We start from the raw sequence: 16,684 nt of genomic DNA on the forward strand, positions 1-16,684 counted from the left end.
AAGCACATACTCAACCATGGGCACCCACTAAGCACAGCTCACAAAGTTACTTGGGGGCTCTTTTTGCAAAGCAACAGAGAGTTTGAAAGGACCCTTGTAATTGGCTATCAAGCCACGGCTTGGAAGCCTGGTGTATTCACCTAAAACCCCGGGTTAACCTGCCTTCATCAAGTAAGCCACTCCTGTCCTGGTAATCCTGGTATGACCCGCCGAACGTTTGACAAGTCAATCTTCTACAGACCTTGAACTTGTCAAAGTTAAAACAATGATTGGTTAATCAGAGGCCCATCTAAAAAGTCTTTGCTAAATGGTTTAACTCAGAGGCCTGGCAGCCCATGAAAAGCCTCGATTTGGAGCCTAGCAGCTCGTAAAAAGCCTTGCATATTTTCCTTTGTTGAGTTTTATTTGTTGGAGTTCATAAGTCTCTTTTGATAACCCGGCGTCCTTGACTCGGCTTGCTTTTCAACTACAAGTTGTCGGCACATGATCAGTTATAAACTGGTGTTTATTGACCCGCTCTGGTTTGACTAAATCACCAGTGTTATAAACAAAACCCGGTAGTTATCCCGGTCTGGTTTACTATATAGACCGGTATTACAAAGATGGGGTTATCAACGTTCCGGATTGGTATTAACACCTTTTCCGTATACACCATTGGTCAACCAATGAGGTATGTTATGAATATTGTTTTTTGTACAAACACTTCGATTATTCATCTATGTATTGTACACTTCTTGGACATTATGACCCGTCTAGCGGTAAACCGCTGGATACTTTTAAGTTGTTGTACCCAGGAACACAATTCATCATGGGTTATGCATAAATATCCCAAAAGGTGGCACAAGTTGTCACGAGGCATTACAAAACATGCTCGATGGCATGGCAAATAACAGAGTTTTGACTATCCTATTACAAGAAGCTTTCAAAGCGGCTCCAATGGCATAATTGTTTTTAACAATATCGGCACACAGTGGCCAGTAAACCGGTGACCAGTTTAGGACGCTTCGTCTGGACGGTTTGATGGTTGAGGGTCAGTTGGTGTGGGCACTTCTTCATCCCTCCCCAGACACTGGAAATCAACCATCGACCAATCGATTCCAGTTAAAGCTTGAAATACTGCTTCTTCATGGATAAGATTGGAGGGGTTAATATCATGAGCATAAGTGTGCTTACGAATCGGAGGCACAAGTTCTTCAACTTCATGGATGACGGTCGGCTTTCTTTTCCCTTCAGCGTCATAAACTGGTTGAAAATGGGACAAGTCTGTATCATCGGCCAACTTGCTTGCTACTGGCCGCATCTGTTTGGTCAGCCGCCGGAGGTCATCATTGTCGAAGTTTCAACTATCTTCCTTCACACCTGGGTATCCTTTAATAATATCCTCTGCTTCAAGGTCTGGAATCCAGGCTTTGGCTCGAATAAGTGCGGTTAAAGCTCCTGCTCTAGCAGCTGCCTTCTTCAATTCGACAATACGGGCTGGTAACATAGCCAGCTTCTCAAGTGTTTCTTTAATTAAAGTTGGGGCTGGTTTGTTGTAAGCTGCCGTGCAAATAGCCCGCTGAGACCCAGAGTACAACTGTTCAACCAAAGTATACGCCGCTTTGAGCTTCATCCGCATGTCCGTACCAAGATGAGCAATCCGAGTACCTGCCAAAGATTTGTATCCGCATTCTGGTCAGTGATAAGGTTCATTAACTTACGCATACACATAAAGCGGATACTTACCAAAGATAGCATAAGTCATAGCATTGATTTGCCGTTTCAAGCCAGCTAGTTCATCTAGAATTGGTTTCAGGGCTGCCTCGGCGTCTTCAGCTCTTTTGGTTAAACCGTATTTTTCGGTTTCCCAGTTAGCACGATCCTTGTTGAAAGATTCCTTCAGCTTTTCCATTACAGCCAGGGCTTGGGTCAGCTCCTCTTTGGCTTTTGCAGCCTCTGCTTGTTGTGACTTCACATTCTCTTGCAAGTCAGAATTTCGGGCATCTTTGCTTCTCAGTTCAGCCTGCAACATTGAAGGTATATTAAGCAACAAGTTAGATATGTTCTAAGTACAAAGCGTATAACAAGTTATGCACTTCATACTTGGGGGCTAATGCCTGTTCGCTCTAAAGTATTGCATTTTATATAAGTCTCCAGAACAATACAAGCATTATCCTGGACACTTGGGGACTAATGTGCGTCTGTTCTAAAGTGGATGCATGGATTAAACCCGGATTAACTTACCCAGTTAAACCGGCCTTTGGAGGCTATGCTGCACAAGGTTATCTAAATTGTTAAAAGATGAGTCTTGGTTTTTATTAGAAACCTGACATTTTGAGGATCAAGGATGAGAAACTTGAAGTGTTACAAAGAACCGGTTTATGATTAACATCATAATACGGACCTTGGGGGCTACTTGGGCTATTGTCTCAGCTATGAATCAATAAACAAAGGGAGATGAATTTACCTCATATCGCTCTTTCATCAAGTTCACCAAACCGGCTTCATAGTCCCGGTTTGAGTGCAGACGGTTCAAGAAGCCAGAGTGAAGCTCTTCAGCGTTGAGATGAGCATAGCTTGATAAATCTCTGCTCCATTTGCCTTTTTCCCTAACAGCTTGCTCTTCTTTGGCACTATGTTGAGCCAAGATGATGGGATGGCCGGGAGAGTTGTGGCACATTCCAGTAATAATAACATTGTCTCCTTGGCCTTCAGTGTGTTTGGCTGGTGACAATGGATTTTCAGTATTTCTCATCGGACTAGCCCGGTTTGGCTCTGCCGGTTCAGTATCAGGCGCGGCAGGTTCAGCATCTGCTGGTTCATTGGTGTTTTGGCCTTGAGGAGGCGGTTCATCAGAAGCGGCTTCAGGATGAAGGCCCTCCGGTTCACAAGTTTGTTCCGGTTCACCTCTGGGTTCTTCTTCAAAAGTGGCCGGGTCTTCGGGCAGATTGGCGACCCGAGCTTTCTTGCTGGGTCTGGCTTTGGCCCTGCAAACACAATATAAAAGGATTAACATATTATCCAAGTTCTGTGACGCATTGAAGGAAAAGGTTTTACAGCTTACCTTGCCATAGTTTTTAGAGGAGGGAGCTGAGTTGCTGTCGACTCACCAGATGATGAGGGAGGTGTCACCTGATAATTTGAATCGGACGGATTAAGAGGTTGTCTGAAATAACCTGCCTTGGGGTAAGAGTGGTCAGGAGTAGGAGAGACCTCAGACCGGCATTTCCGAGCCGGGGTGTTAGGTAAACCAACTGAAGTGACCTGTTGGCCACTGTGCCGGGTTGTCCGGCGAGCTTCATGCTGCTGAGTCTTCAAAATAAATGTTGGATCAAAGTGAGCAAGAGGATGAGAAAAGCTTACTTTCCGGACTGCTTGGCGGGTTTTTTGTGTTGGCATAGAGTCTGAACCGGAGGAAAGGGTAATTACCTCTACATCATCAGCTTGACTGCCTTCTACGTCCTCCTGAGGAAGATCATTGTTAATGAGATGCATGAAAAGAGAGCCAAGTGAGTCAAGTTCTACCTCAACTTCCGGATCATCAGTGTCATCATCAAGCTCCATGTTGATCCGGTCAGCCGTTTTCCATTTTGACGTCCATTTGACAGCTTTGGTTTTGGGGCGAGAAGATTTGGCCGCTTTATCCCCTGTCGGCTTTGCCGCTTTTTCTACGGTTTTCCGTTTCCAGAAGGGGTCATCACCCTATACATACATACACATAAGAAGGATTACAGGTTGCACAAGGTAAAAATATTAAAGATGAAAAGGAAGTATAATGCTTACAGCAGGCGGTTTGTTCTTGGTATAGAAGGGATTCAAACCGGTTTGACTACAGACCAGTTCCGATTCATTCAAAATCTTCTTTACGCCTTCAGTGACTTCTTCCTCGGATAGTTGAAGGTTGCAATGGCGTTGAGGGTCATCGACCTCACCGGTATACTCACACATTAAACTGGGACGCCGACTTAGAGGCAAGATGCTCCAAGATATCCAACAGTGCACGAAATCCACACCTGTTAAACCGTTGGCCATAAAGGCCTGGAGTTTGGCGAGTTGAGGGGCATATTTCGCCCTTTCTGCGGAGCTTAAGCGTTGCAGCATCGGATGGGTGTTGGAAAGACGGTGATCACGAAAGCCTGGGAGGGGATTTTCATCTTCAGGCGAAGTGTCTCTGCAATAAAACCAAGTCTGGTTCCATTCCTTTGGGTGGCTGTGCAGTTTGGCATGAGGAAATTCAACTTCTTTCCGCTTTTTAATTGAGACACCACCGAGTTTAGTATTGGGGCCATTTACAAATTATGTGCGCCGGTTTAAGTGAAAGAAGTCCCGGAACAGCTCTGCAGTTGGTTCTTCATGCAAGTACACTTCACAGAAGACCTGGAAGTTACATAGATTGGATACTGAATTGGGCCCAATGTCTTGGGGATGGAGTTGGAAATTGCCAAGCACATCCCGGTAAAACTTTGACCCTGGCGGTTTGAAGCCACGGCTTATGTGATCAACAAAAACCACCACCTCACCCTGCCTTTGGGTCGGAGGATTTTCTGTTCCTGGAACTCGCCATTTAATTTCAGTTTTCTTAGGCAAGGAGTCGATGCTGACCATCTCATTCAACTGAGTCTCGGTGACCCGGGAACGAGCCCAGTTGCAAGCAGTGAATTGTTTGGCCATTGCAAAACAAGCAAGCTGAAAACGAAAGGCCGGTTTATAAATCACTCATGATGATATGCAAGATACAATGGAGTAAGAAACATACTGATATGCGAAAGGGCATAAATCGGAGACCAATGCAATAAGGGATAAAAGGTAATACCAGGACAGGGGTACTCAGATACTGTTAAACCGGAGTATAACTATGAAGGTAAAAGGCTCCTCCGGTTTATCAGAGGGCTAATGGTATAGATTTCTTATACAAAGTTAAACCGCTTATGTTGGCGTGAGGAGAAATAGATTTCACAGAGATATATGAAAATTTCGGATCTAAGGTAAGACAGAACAGCAAAAATAATTTGACCTAAAAGGGTGAGACCTGAAACAACTTATGAAGGACTAGATCAGTTTTTGCGCATAAGGGTTTGCGGTAGTAACAAAAGATTAGCTACAGCAAGGGATACATCAAGTGCGAAGTGTTCATCTACAGGCCAAGGAAGAACAGCACCGAAAGCTCCGATGAACTTCAAGAACCGCGAAGAGCAAGGAAACCCTAATGGATCTAGAAAGGAAGGGGGAAAGGACTTACTACGGCCGCGGAAGTAGCGGAGGCGTGCTGCGGAACTCTGGTACGAGCAGGTCGATACAGCGGCCGACGGTGAAGCAGAGGCGAGGCTCGACGATGGCGGCGGTGCTCAGGTGCGGAAACGTCACGAGGAAGAAGAAGGGATGAAGGGGTAGCGGAAAGAAAAGAAAGGGGTTCGCTGCCCCTATTTATAAGGCGAAGCGATAAAACGACAAGTGCGGGAATCAAGGAGCTCAAAAATGGATAAATTAATAAAGGTGTTGCCTCAGTGACTGAATACACATTAAATGAAGGTAATCTTCAGCATCAACGGATAGATGACGTCAGGGCGGTTTGTCATAATAGTGAAGTATGACGTCATGGCGGTTTACAAGATCAAGGTGAAGATATGAGGGAGGAATTTTTCTAAGTGTTGAAGATTGACATGAACAAGTTCAAACCAGTCTGGGGCCTAATGTTGGGGATATTACTACTGGATGTAAACCGTCCAGGAGTAGCCGGGTTAACTCCTTGAAGATTAGAAGCCCATGAAGATGCAAGGATGATGGCGCTTTACGGAGGCCCAAGGCCCAAAGGCGGGTTAAAGCCTGTAGATACAAACCGACCTGGTCATGTAACTTGTATTGTATGATAGGAAGGATAGAGACCGAACCGGACACGTTTATGATCTAGCTTCGGGACTCTGTAACTCGGTAGGCGTCAACCTATGTATATAAAGGGACGACCCGGCAGCGGTTTAGGGACGAACAACAACTTGAGAGCCAGACAAAGCGGATTTGCTCCCTGGCCTTCGAAACCCTAGCAATACCAATCACAACTAGATGTAGGCTTTTACCTTCCTTGAAGGGTCCGAACTAGTATAAAATTCCCCGTGTCCCCTTGTCCGGTTTAACCCCTTTAAGCTAACCCGTAGCGATGGCTCCACGACTAAGTCCTTTCACAAGGACATCTGTCGTGACAAACCCACGACAAATCCCGTAATAAGGGGACACGATCTCTGCTTCGACAAGACGTGCCAATGGCAACCGCATCTCGAAACATGTAGCGGCAGGCAAAAAATGGTTCAAAATTATGACCGGATGGACGTGATGTCATGTTGTAAAAGTTGTCAGTGGATTGGACTCGTGTATTATTATACTCTCTCTACGGTTGTGTGTGGTGTGTATTACAGTCCGGACACAATCAATTCGTCCGAAGACTATTCTAGAGTTCAGAAGGAGGAACCCATCTTGCAATGCCGAAGACAGCACTACGCGTCGGATACCTTGTCATTGAAGCCAGGTTCAGGGGCTACTGAGGGAGTCCTGAATTAAGGGGTCCTCGGACATCTGGCCTGTTAGCCATGGGCCAGACTGATGGGTTGTGAAGATACGAAGATCGAAGACTGCACCCGAGTCCGGATGGGACTCTCCTTGGCATGGAAGGCAAGCTTGATGACCGGATATGTAGATTCCCTTCATTGTGACCGACCTTGTGTAACCCTAGATCCTCCCGGTGTCTATATAAACCGGAGGACTTAGTCCGAATAGGACACTCATTATCATAGCCACACAAGCTAGACCTCTAGGGTTTAGTCATTACGATCTCGAGGTAGATCAACTCTTGTAACACTCATATTGTCGGGTGGTAGGTGCGACATATGCTAACGGGTGGCTTATCATTGTGGGAGCCAGTAAGACGTCGCCGGTGCCTGGAAGCGGGATGAGGCGAAGACATGCACACCGGCGAATCTTACCCAGCTACGGGGCTCTCCGTGGAGATAACACCCCTACTGCTGCTCTGCGGGGTCTCCGCATGATCGCTAGATGAACAAGTAGCTACACGATGCTCCTTGAGCTGTTCTGTGAGGAGAAGATGTAGAGCACGGCTAGCCCTCCTCCCCTCTCTATGTGGTGTCTAGAACTAGCTTGGATCAACCCTTTGCATGGGTGTCCTGGGGGGTTTATATAGGCCTACCCCCCGGGGGTACAATGGTAATCCGGCTGGGCGTGGGGCCCAACCGTCTGTGTCTACACTCGCCGGCTTCTGCGCCGGCTGCTGGGGCCCGCCGGCTGCCGGCTCCTTGGTCGACAGGCAGGCCCCACCGTCCAGGGCCTTGTCGGTGGCTGGTTACTGTTGCTCAATCCTGGTGACGAGGGCTTCGCCAAGGTGGGCGTGGCTACAGTGCCGCCGTCCGGCGGGTGATCGCTGTAGCCTCACCGCGTCTTGTCTCCTTAATGGGGCGTCTCCTTCGAGGGAGGTGGCAAGCCGGCTGTGGAGAGCCGGCTCTGTCATGGGCCGACTGGGGGAGGCCTGGCCGCCTTCGGGTGTCTCTCTGCCTGAAGGGGCCCACCGCCCGTGGGCCACACTGGCAGCGCATCATGGATGACATCAGGGTCAACGTGGCAACAGTGCCGCGCCGGACGGGTCATGGTCACCCGTACGGCGCACTGTGCCAGGCGTGCTCCGGGATTCGGGGGTGGCAGGCTTTACTGTAGCCACGCCCCGTCATATCGCCGTTATGTGGATGCAGACTTCGAGGGTACGATCTTGACCGCTTTGTGAGAGCCGGCTTCTTGGAGTCGGCCTTCTTGCGGCCGGCTTCTCGGAGCCGGCCCTCCCGCGGCTTTCTTCATGAGCGCTAAAGTCGGGTCGCCTTCTGATAGCCGGCCTGGGATACAGCCGGCAAGGGGAAGGCCGCCCCACGTCTTGGATTCTTGAGGGCCGGATCGGCTCGTAATTTTTTCAGAAGGGCCAGGGGGAGCCGGCTAGGCTACCCGTGGTCATTTACTCCGACAGTAGTCCCCGAAGCTGATCGAGCTTCGAGGCAGACAAAGGGACGAGAAGCTTGGTCAGCTTCCTATCCTGAGGGGCCGGCTTTGCTTGTGCACGCCGCCTTCGGAAAGCCCCGTTCCTCGTAGGCAGGAACACGGGTCGGCCTGCGAGCTGACCGCGCCCTTCATGCGGGCCACGTGGCAAGGAAATCCTGCCAACGCACGCGCGCGACGGGACGCCGCCACAGGCCCGGGCCCGCCACTCCCAGGCCTCGGCCCGAGCGCGGATCTTCTGTGGCCCACACGGACCGCTCGCCTTCCCGCGATGGTTTTATTACGCCATCAGGGCGCAGTAATCGCAGGACGTGGGGGAGTTGGCGCAGTTGATCCCCACGTTCCCCCATGCCACGCCTTCTCGGCTCCGCAGCGCGGGTCTATAAGTAGGGGGAGGAGGGGGAGCGGCAGAGGCTCACACGCTCTCCCTCGCTCCGCCCCTTCTCACCTTCCTTCTTCTTCCTTCCGCCGCCGCAGCAACCCATTGCCGTGCCGTTCCGCCGTCGGACCTCTCGGCTCCCTCGGTCCCGCCGTAGCGGGGTCGTGCACGTCTCCGCCGTCGCATCGTCTTGCTCCTCGCCGTGTCGCTCCCATGGCGTTGTCGAGCTCATGGGATGGCTCCAATGTCCACGAGGCCCACGTCGAGTTCCTCCATCGGACGCGGTGCCTGCCGGGCGAGAACTTCGTGCGGGTTCGTCAAGCGCCGGCGAGGGAGATTTCGCCGGCACCGGAGGAGGGCGAGCGGGTGATCTTCCGCTCGCACTGCCTGCGCGGCTTCGGCCTCCCGGTGAGCGGATTCCTTCGAGCCTTCCTTGAATTCTACCACCTCCGGCCGCATCACCTCACGCCCAACGCGGTGATGCTGTTGTCGGCTTTCGTCACCCTGTGCGAGGGCTTTCTTGGGGTTCTCCCCACGCTCGAGCTCTGGGGGGAATTCTTCCAGAGCAAGCTCAGCACCGTCGTCGCGGGCGTGCCCGCCCCCTGCGGAGCCTTCATTGCCATGAGGCGGGCGAGCGAGAACAATTCGTTCCCGCCCATCCCGCTGATCCGGTCGGTGAAGCTCTGGCAGAAGTCCTACTTTTACGTGAGGAACGTCGCCCCGCAAGGCGACTACATCAACCTGCCGGCTTACGTAGCCGGCCCGCCGGCTGGGAGGCAACCTTCATGGAGCTACCGGGCCAGGTCGCTGTCTCAGGCCGGGAACGCAGCCGTCTCCCGGCTCCGGGTGATGATCCAGTTGGAGGGCCTGACTGGAGCCAACTTGGTGGCCGCCTTCGTGGAGCGTCGGGTACTCCCGCTCCAAGGCCGGCCTCACATGATTTGCCAGATGAGCGGCTGCTTCGACCCATGCCGGCTGAGCACCAGGGAGATGCCTCATGCAGAGGTGTCTTACATGGTGAACTACATCTCCAACTGCAAGCTCGCCGAGGACTGGCGATACGGCAAGGAGCCGTATTCTCGCGCCAACCCTCCGCCTGCCGTAAGTTTTTCTTCTTTTCTTCCTTTTTGTAGCCGGCCTCATGATAGCCGACCTTTGATCAGTTGGTTTGCCTTTAGCAGAACCCTCTTCTTCCGCCGACAGCCGGGGCCGCAGGGGTAGAGCGTCAACTCCTCCCCGACCGCACGGTGGACGACGCCGACGATCCGGACCTGGGAGCGGCCGCCATGGAAGACGCCATCATGGGGGAAGGCGACGAGGCCGGAGGCGCGGGGCTCGGGGCCGGCTTCGAGGACTGGCCGGACGACGACGAGGTCGAAGCCGCCCCGCACCGCCAGCCGGCGCTTGATCATGAAGGCACGGGCCCGTCTGCCGCGTCGGCTGCCCGTGGTGGCGCGCAGAAGCGCCGGGCCGCATCGACCTTCTTCGGCAGCCGGCCGAAGAAATCCAAGGCTTCTACGGCGGCGACCAAGCGGGATGAGGCGGCCGTGAAGGCGGCCCACTTCCGCAAGGCGGTGAAACAGCTGCAGGCGATCTCGGCGTAAGTCGTCGAATGTCTTGTGTATATATATTTTCTGTTGTTCTTTTCGATTGAAGCTCTTCTAAACCTTTCTTTGCTCGCCGGACAGGGCACCGCTTTCCCTTGAGTGGGGTCCTGGCGGCTCCGTAGTCGGGCCGACTGGAGGGTCTTCAGGCTCCCGCCGCGTGGATCCCCGCGCTGACCTTAGGGAGGCCACGGAGCGGAACGCGCCGGAGGCGCGGGAGGAGCGGGAGGCGGCGGAGCGAAGGACCGCCCAGGAGGCGAAGGAGCAGGCCGACGCGGCGGCCAAGGCCCGAGCGGAGGCGGCAGCCGCGGAGACGGAGGCGGAGGCCTCGCACAACCAGCCTCCGCTGCTCATCGTTCCCCTCCGCGCCGTGGCCCCCGACATCCCCGTGCCCCCGTCGGAGGAGGTCGACCAAGACAAGCCAGTGATGGAGAGGAGGGAGGACCACGTGATCTTCGTGGAGGGGGCGCCGCAGGCGGCGCCGACTGGAGCGGGCCAAAGCGGCCAATCAGCCGCGGCGCCAGAGCAGCCGACCGGGGGCAAGCCGGAGGCAGGGGCCGGCCTCGAGGTGCAGCCGGCATTGCACCGGCGCGCAGGGGGAGGCACCTCCGCACCGGAGCCACACCGAGCTGCAGGCGCCAGCCATACGGCGGAGGCCCTGGAGGCGGCCAGCGCCAGCACGTCCGAGTGGACTCCCAGCAGGGGGGCGGGCGAGCTGAACGCGGCGGCCCAGGAGGTCCGGAACCGGCTTCAAGCCCAGGCCGCCTCACTGCAGCGATACACCCAAGAGTTCCTCGCGACGCGGGCCATCATCCGGGTGAGTCTTCTGGCCTTGGTTGTTTTGCTCTTTTTGATTTCTCTCATGGGGGCGCGTCAGCGCACCCACTGGGTGTAGTCCCCGAGTTCCGAGTCGGCTGCTACGCAGGCGGCTTGGAACTTTCTAGGTCCTGACAACTGTCTTATTCTCACCTCCTGTCTGATCTTCTAGGAGTATCATAACCTCCGCGCTGCTGCCTTCAACTCCCAGGCTCAGGAGCTGGGCCGGAGAACCGAGGACCTGACCAGCAGCCGGAGTGCGTGCTTGGTTTCGTTCATCTCCTGTGGGGGCGCGTCAGCGCACCCACTGGGTGTAGTCCCCGAGATTCGGGCCGACTGCTGAGCAGCCGGGTCGGATCTTTCTCGACGACTTCTTTCTTATTGATTTTTCCTTTGTCTTCATGCTTGCAGGAGCCAATGCCGACTTGAGGGGGCAGCTCAGCGGGGCCCAGGCCGCCCTTCGCGCCAAGGAAGCCGAGTACAACGCCTTGGTCCTGGAGCATGACCGCCTGGCCAAGAAGTTGGCTGACCAAGAGGAGAGCCACAAGGCGGCCCTGAAGAAGGCGCAGGACAGCGAGGATGCCCTAAAGGCCGAGTTCGAGACCGAAGCGGCGGGCTGGGCTGAGGCGAAGCAGGCGCTGAGCGAGGGCTTCGGTCGTATCGAGGATCTGATCGATGGTAAGCCGCCTTCTTCACTCCTTGCTTGCCCCTTGATCCCTGATTTGTGTTCTGACTTGCGCTGCTTTTTATCCTCTATGCAGACTACTTTCCCGGCTACTCCGTCTTCGCCACCCAAACCATCGAGGCCCATCGCGAGGCGCGCCGGCAGGTGGGGGCTGAAATCGCGTCGGACACGAGCCGGATGCTTGAGGAGCAACTCTTGGCGGTCCAAGCCCGGCTGCAGCCGGCTCACCGTATGCTCTGCCGCCTCCAGCACACTGGGGCGCAGGTGTTGGCCCCCCTCTGGCCAGGTGAGACGATTCCCCGCACCCCGAGTCGGACTGCCGACTGGCTGGAGGTTGCGGTTGGCCGCTTCGAGGCCTGGAAGGCATCGGCAGCCCGGCTTGGAGCTGGGCGGGTGCTGGAGTTCGTCCGGGCCTGGTATCCGGGGCTGAACCTGGACCAGCTGCGCACCTGGCGGCTGGAGGCCGAGAGGAGATGGAGGAGGTGCGGCCGGCTATCGCTCAGCGCGCTTCGACGATCGTCGAGTGCGCTGACATCAGCGTCTTTGCTCCTGAAATTAATGACGACGACATTGCCCGGCCAGAGGAGTGGTTCGGGCTGGACCCGGCAGCGGGTGAGGACTCGGCAGAGGAGATCGCCTCCAGCGATGAAGGCGAAGACGACGAAGGAGAGGAAGGCGAAGATGTTGACCCAGCCGGTGAAGCGGCCAGCCAGCCTCAGCCTGACCGTGCTTCCAGCAACGAGGCGCATGCTAGAGCGCCCTCTGCGGGAGGCGGTGATCATGCCGAGGTTCGTCAGCCGGCCACTCCTCCAGCCGGCACTGCCGTCTCCACCGACCTACCCGATTCGCCAGTCGCTCCCCTGGCTTAATCTGCCGTCCTTGTTTTTCCTGCTTGTTATCCTTTGAACAATTTTTATTAAACTTGCGCAGTTCCACCCACTCGGGGTGTATTCGAACTATGTTGAATGCTGGCCTTTTGAAGGTCTTTTGTGTAAATATGATTGTGTGCGTGTTTGGTTTCCATTCGTGTATGCCTTTTATCCTTTGGTTGTTTCCTTTGCCGCCTTCCCCTTTTGGGAAGGCAAGTACTCGAGCTTTCTTAGATTGAAGCGAGGTGAATGGAAGCCGGCCGGCCGGCTACTCTGGTAGTCGGTCGGTGGTGGGAGAAAAACCGGCTTTTGTTATATTAGTCCGTTAGTCCCTAGCCGTTTTTCGTGTGGGCGTCCTTTCCTGCCTTTAACTCTTGCCAGCCGGACAGCCGGTTCTTCGAACTGCGACTTTTGGCAAGAGAAGGCTTGGGTGCCGGCACACTACTTGTCTGGCCGTGGGTAGGACTTTTAATATAACTCTAGGCGGCCAGTCCCCGGGCCGACTAGTCGAACCCGGTGCCGGACGAAAAAAGTAAATGTGATGACAAGGTCATAAGCATGATATTCTTCATTCATAGATAAAAGATGGTAGTCCCCGAGCTCTCCTCGGGGGGCCTATTGTCTCGTACTTAGTACAAAAGTTAGCGTGATACATACTGCATTTCAACTGTAAAATCTCCGGAGGAGGTTGGCGTTCCATGGTCGTTCCGACTCCTTGCCGGAGTCGTCTCTCTTTCGTGCCTTCGGCTTCTGCACGTCGATCAGGTAGTAGGAGTCGTTGCCTAAAGCTCTGCTGATGACGAAGGGGCCCTCCCAAGGAGCCGAGAGCTTGTGCTGGCCGGCTGTTCGCTGGATCGGCCGGAGCACAAGATCGCCCTCTTGGAAGGATCTTGGCTTGACCTTCCGGCTGTGGTAGCGGCGCAGGTCCTGCTGATAGATGGCGGACCGGCTGAGGGCTAACAGCCGGCCTTCTTCCAGCAGGTCGACGCCGTCTTATCATGCTTCCTGGCCTCCGCCTCCGTGTACATGGTTACCCGAGGCGAGTCGAACTCGATGTCAGTTGGGATGACCGCCTCGGCACCATACACGAGGAAGAAAGGAGTGAAGCCGGTTGACTTGTTTGGGGTAGTGCGCAGACTCCAGAGGACGCCCGGCAGCTCATCGAGCCAACTACCGGCCGAACGCTCCAGTGGTACAACCAGTCAGGGTTTGATGCCGGAAAGGATGAGGTCGTTGGCTCGCTCGACCTGGCCGTTTGACTGCGGGTGGGCAACGGACGCCAAGTCCAACCGGATGCCTTGCGTCGCGCAGAAACGTGCCAAGGCTCCCTTGGCGAAATTCGTGCCATTGTCGGTGATGATGTTGTGTGGCACGCCGTACCGAGTTGTTATTTCTGCGATAAATGTCACGGTAGTCGGCCCATTCAGCTTCTTGATCGGCTTTGCCTCAATCCATTTGGTGAATTTGTCTATAGCGACAAGCAGATGTGTCATGCCGCCACGTGCCGTCTTGAATGGGCCCACCATGTCCAGTCCCCAAATGGCGAAGGGCCAAGTGAGGGGAATGGTCTTGAGTGCTGAAGCCGGCATGTGTTTCTTGGAGCTGAAGAGTTGGCACCCTTTGCAATGTTTAACTAACTCCTTGGCGTCATCCAAAGCAGTCGGCCAAAAGAAACCATGGCGGAAAGCTTTGGCGACGAGTGATCTTGAGGCCGCATGGTGGCCGTATTCTCCTTGGTGGATGTCTCTGAGGATTGCAATGCCCTTCTCTTGCTCGATGCATCGCTGGAGGACTCCAGTGACACTGCGCTTGACGAGCTCTCTGTTGACGATAGTGTATGCTCTGGCTCGGCGTTGGACTTGTCTTGCCTCTATTTTGTCAGCCGGCAGATCTTGGTTTATTAGGAAGTTGAGGATGGACTGAGCCCATGATGGAGCTGCGACTTCTTCTATTGTCAACACGGCTACTGCGACCAGGGCGGGCGGGCTGGGTGGTGAAATGCTGGAGTCGGCCGCCGCCTGCTGTGTTGGTGCGGTCTCCAGGCCGACTACCGCAGTCCCCGGGTCGGGCGTAACTACGGAAGTCCCCGAGCCGCCTGCTGATGTCCCTTGGCCGACTATCGAAGTCCCCGGGTCACCCTCTTGGTTCTTCGAGCCGGTCCTGGCTGTATCGGGGTCAGGCGGCACGAAGATGGAATCGGATTCTGGAGACGGCTTGATAGACGGCTTGAGGAGGCGTTGTAGAGAGACACCGGTTGGTATTGCTTGCCGAGTGGAGCCTATTCGAGCCAGGGCATCAGCTGGCTCGTTGTCGGCTCGCGGTACGTGGAGGAACTCGCATCCTTCAAAATACCCATTGATCTGCTGAACGAGGAAGCGGTAGCTTGCCATATTTGCGTCCTTGGCATCCCAGTCGCCGGATGATTGCTGGACCACCAAGTCCGAATCGCCATAACATAGGATCCGGCGAATGCCGAGCTCTTTGGCAAGCCGGAGCCCATGTATGAGCGCCTCATACTCGGCCACGTTGTTGGAGGCGGCAAAGTGAATTTGCAGCGTGTATCTGAGCTTGTCGCCTTTGGGAGAGGTGAGGATGACGCCGGCTCCCAAGCCGGTGCGCATCTTGGACCCATCGAAGTGCATGCGCCAATGAGTGGAGTCGGGAGCTGGCGGCAGGTACTGGGTCTCGGCCCAGTCGACGAGGAAGTCAGCCAATGCTTGGGACTTGATGGCGGTGCGAGGCTGGTAGAAGATCGTGTAAAGGGCCAGCTCGATGGCCCATTTCGCCACCCGGCCGGATGCATCCCGGCTGCCTATGATCTCGGCCAGCGGGGCGGTGCATACGACCGTGATGGGATGCTCTTGGAAGTAGGGCTTCAGCTTCTTGGCGGCGAAGTACACGCCGTAGCACATCTTCTGGTAGTGCGGGTAGTTCTACTTCAAGGTAGACAGCACCTCGCTCAAATAGTACACCGGCCTCTGGACCGGCTGGGCTCGGCCCTCTTCTGGGCGTTGGACTACGATGACGGTGCTGACCACCCGGCTGGTTGCGGCAATGTAGAGGAGCATGGGCTCTTTCTCAGTCGGCGCCGCCAGGACAGGCGGCGTGGCCAGCATCTTCTTTAGCTCGTGAAAAGCTTGGTCGGCTTGGTCATTCCACTCGAAGTGAGTGGTCTTCTTCATGAGGCGGTAGAGGGGGAGAGCTTTCTCTCCGAGCCGGCTGATGAAGCGGTTCAGGGAGGCCAAGCATCCGGTGAACTTCTGGACGTCTCAAAGTTTGGTGGGAATCGCCATTCTCTCAATGGCCTTGATCTTTACTGGGTTGCATTCGATGCCGCGTTCGGAAATCAGGAAGCCTAGGAGTTGGCCGGCTGGCACTCCGAACACGCATTTCTCGGGGTTGAGCTTGATTTGGAACCGGCGTAGGTTCTCAAATGTTTCCTTGAGGTCTTCCAGCAAGGTGCCGCGCTTCTCCATCTTCACCACAATGTAGTCTACGTAGACGTGGGCATTTCTGCCGAGCTGCTTGAGGAGGCACTTCTGCATGCAACGCTGAAAAGTGGCACCGGCATTTCTCAAGCCGAATGTCATAGTCAGGTAGCAGAAGGCTCCGAATGGCGTGATGAAGGCGGAATTCAGGCGGTCTGCCGGATCTAACTTTATCTGGTGGTATCCTGAGTACGCATCCAAGAAACTCAACAGCTCGCATTCGGCCGTGGAGTCTATCACTTGATCAATTCTTGGCAGGGCAAAGGGATCTTTGGGGCAGGCCTTGTTGAGGCTCGTGTAGTCTATGCACATGCGCCACTTGTTGTTCTTCTTTAGCACGAGGACCGGGTTGGCGAGCCATTCTGGAAAGAAAACTTCCATAATGAAGCCGGCTGCCAGAAGCCGGGCTATCTCTTCTCCTACAATCCTCCTTTTCTCCTCCGACAGTCGGCGGAGGGGTTGTTTGACTGGTTTTGCGTCTTCTCGGACGTGTAGCTTGTGCTCGGCGAATTCCTTCGGAACACCCGGCATGTCCTTGGGGGACCATGCAAAGATGTCCCGATTCTCACGGAGGAAATCGGCGAGCTCGCTTTCCTATTTGCTGTTTAGGTTTGCCCCGATGACGGCAAACCTCTCTGGGTGCTCGAGGTCAAGAGGTATCTTCTTTGTCTCCTTGGCCGGCTTGAAAGATCCTTGGGCATCATACTCCTTGGGATCGGGGGACAAGGCCGACTATTTGCCGGCCATGGCCACGACTCGGTCCAACATCTTCTTTTCTTCGGCAATCACAAGGGACTCGGCCAGCCGGCTGCTGGCTGCTG

Source organism: Triticum urartu, chromosome 4, assembly GCF_003073215.2.
Source record: "Triticum urartu cultivar G1812 chromosome 4, Tu2.1, whole genome shotgun sequence".
Lineage (NCBI taxonomy): Eukaryota > Viridiplantae > Streptophyta > Magnoliopsida > Poales > Poaceae > Triticum > Triticum urartu.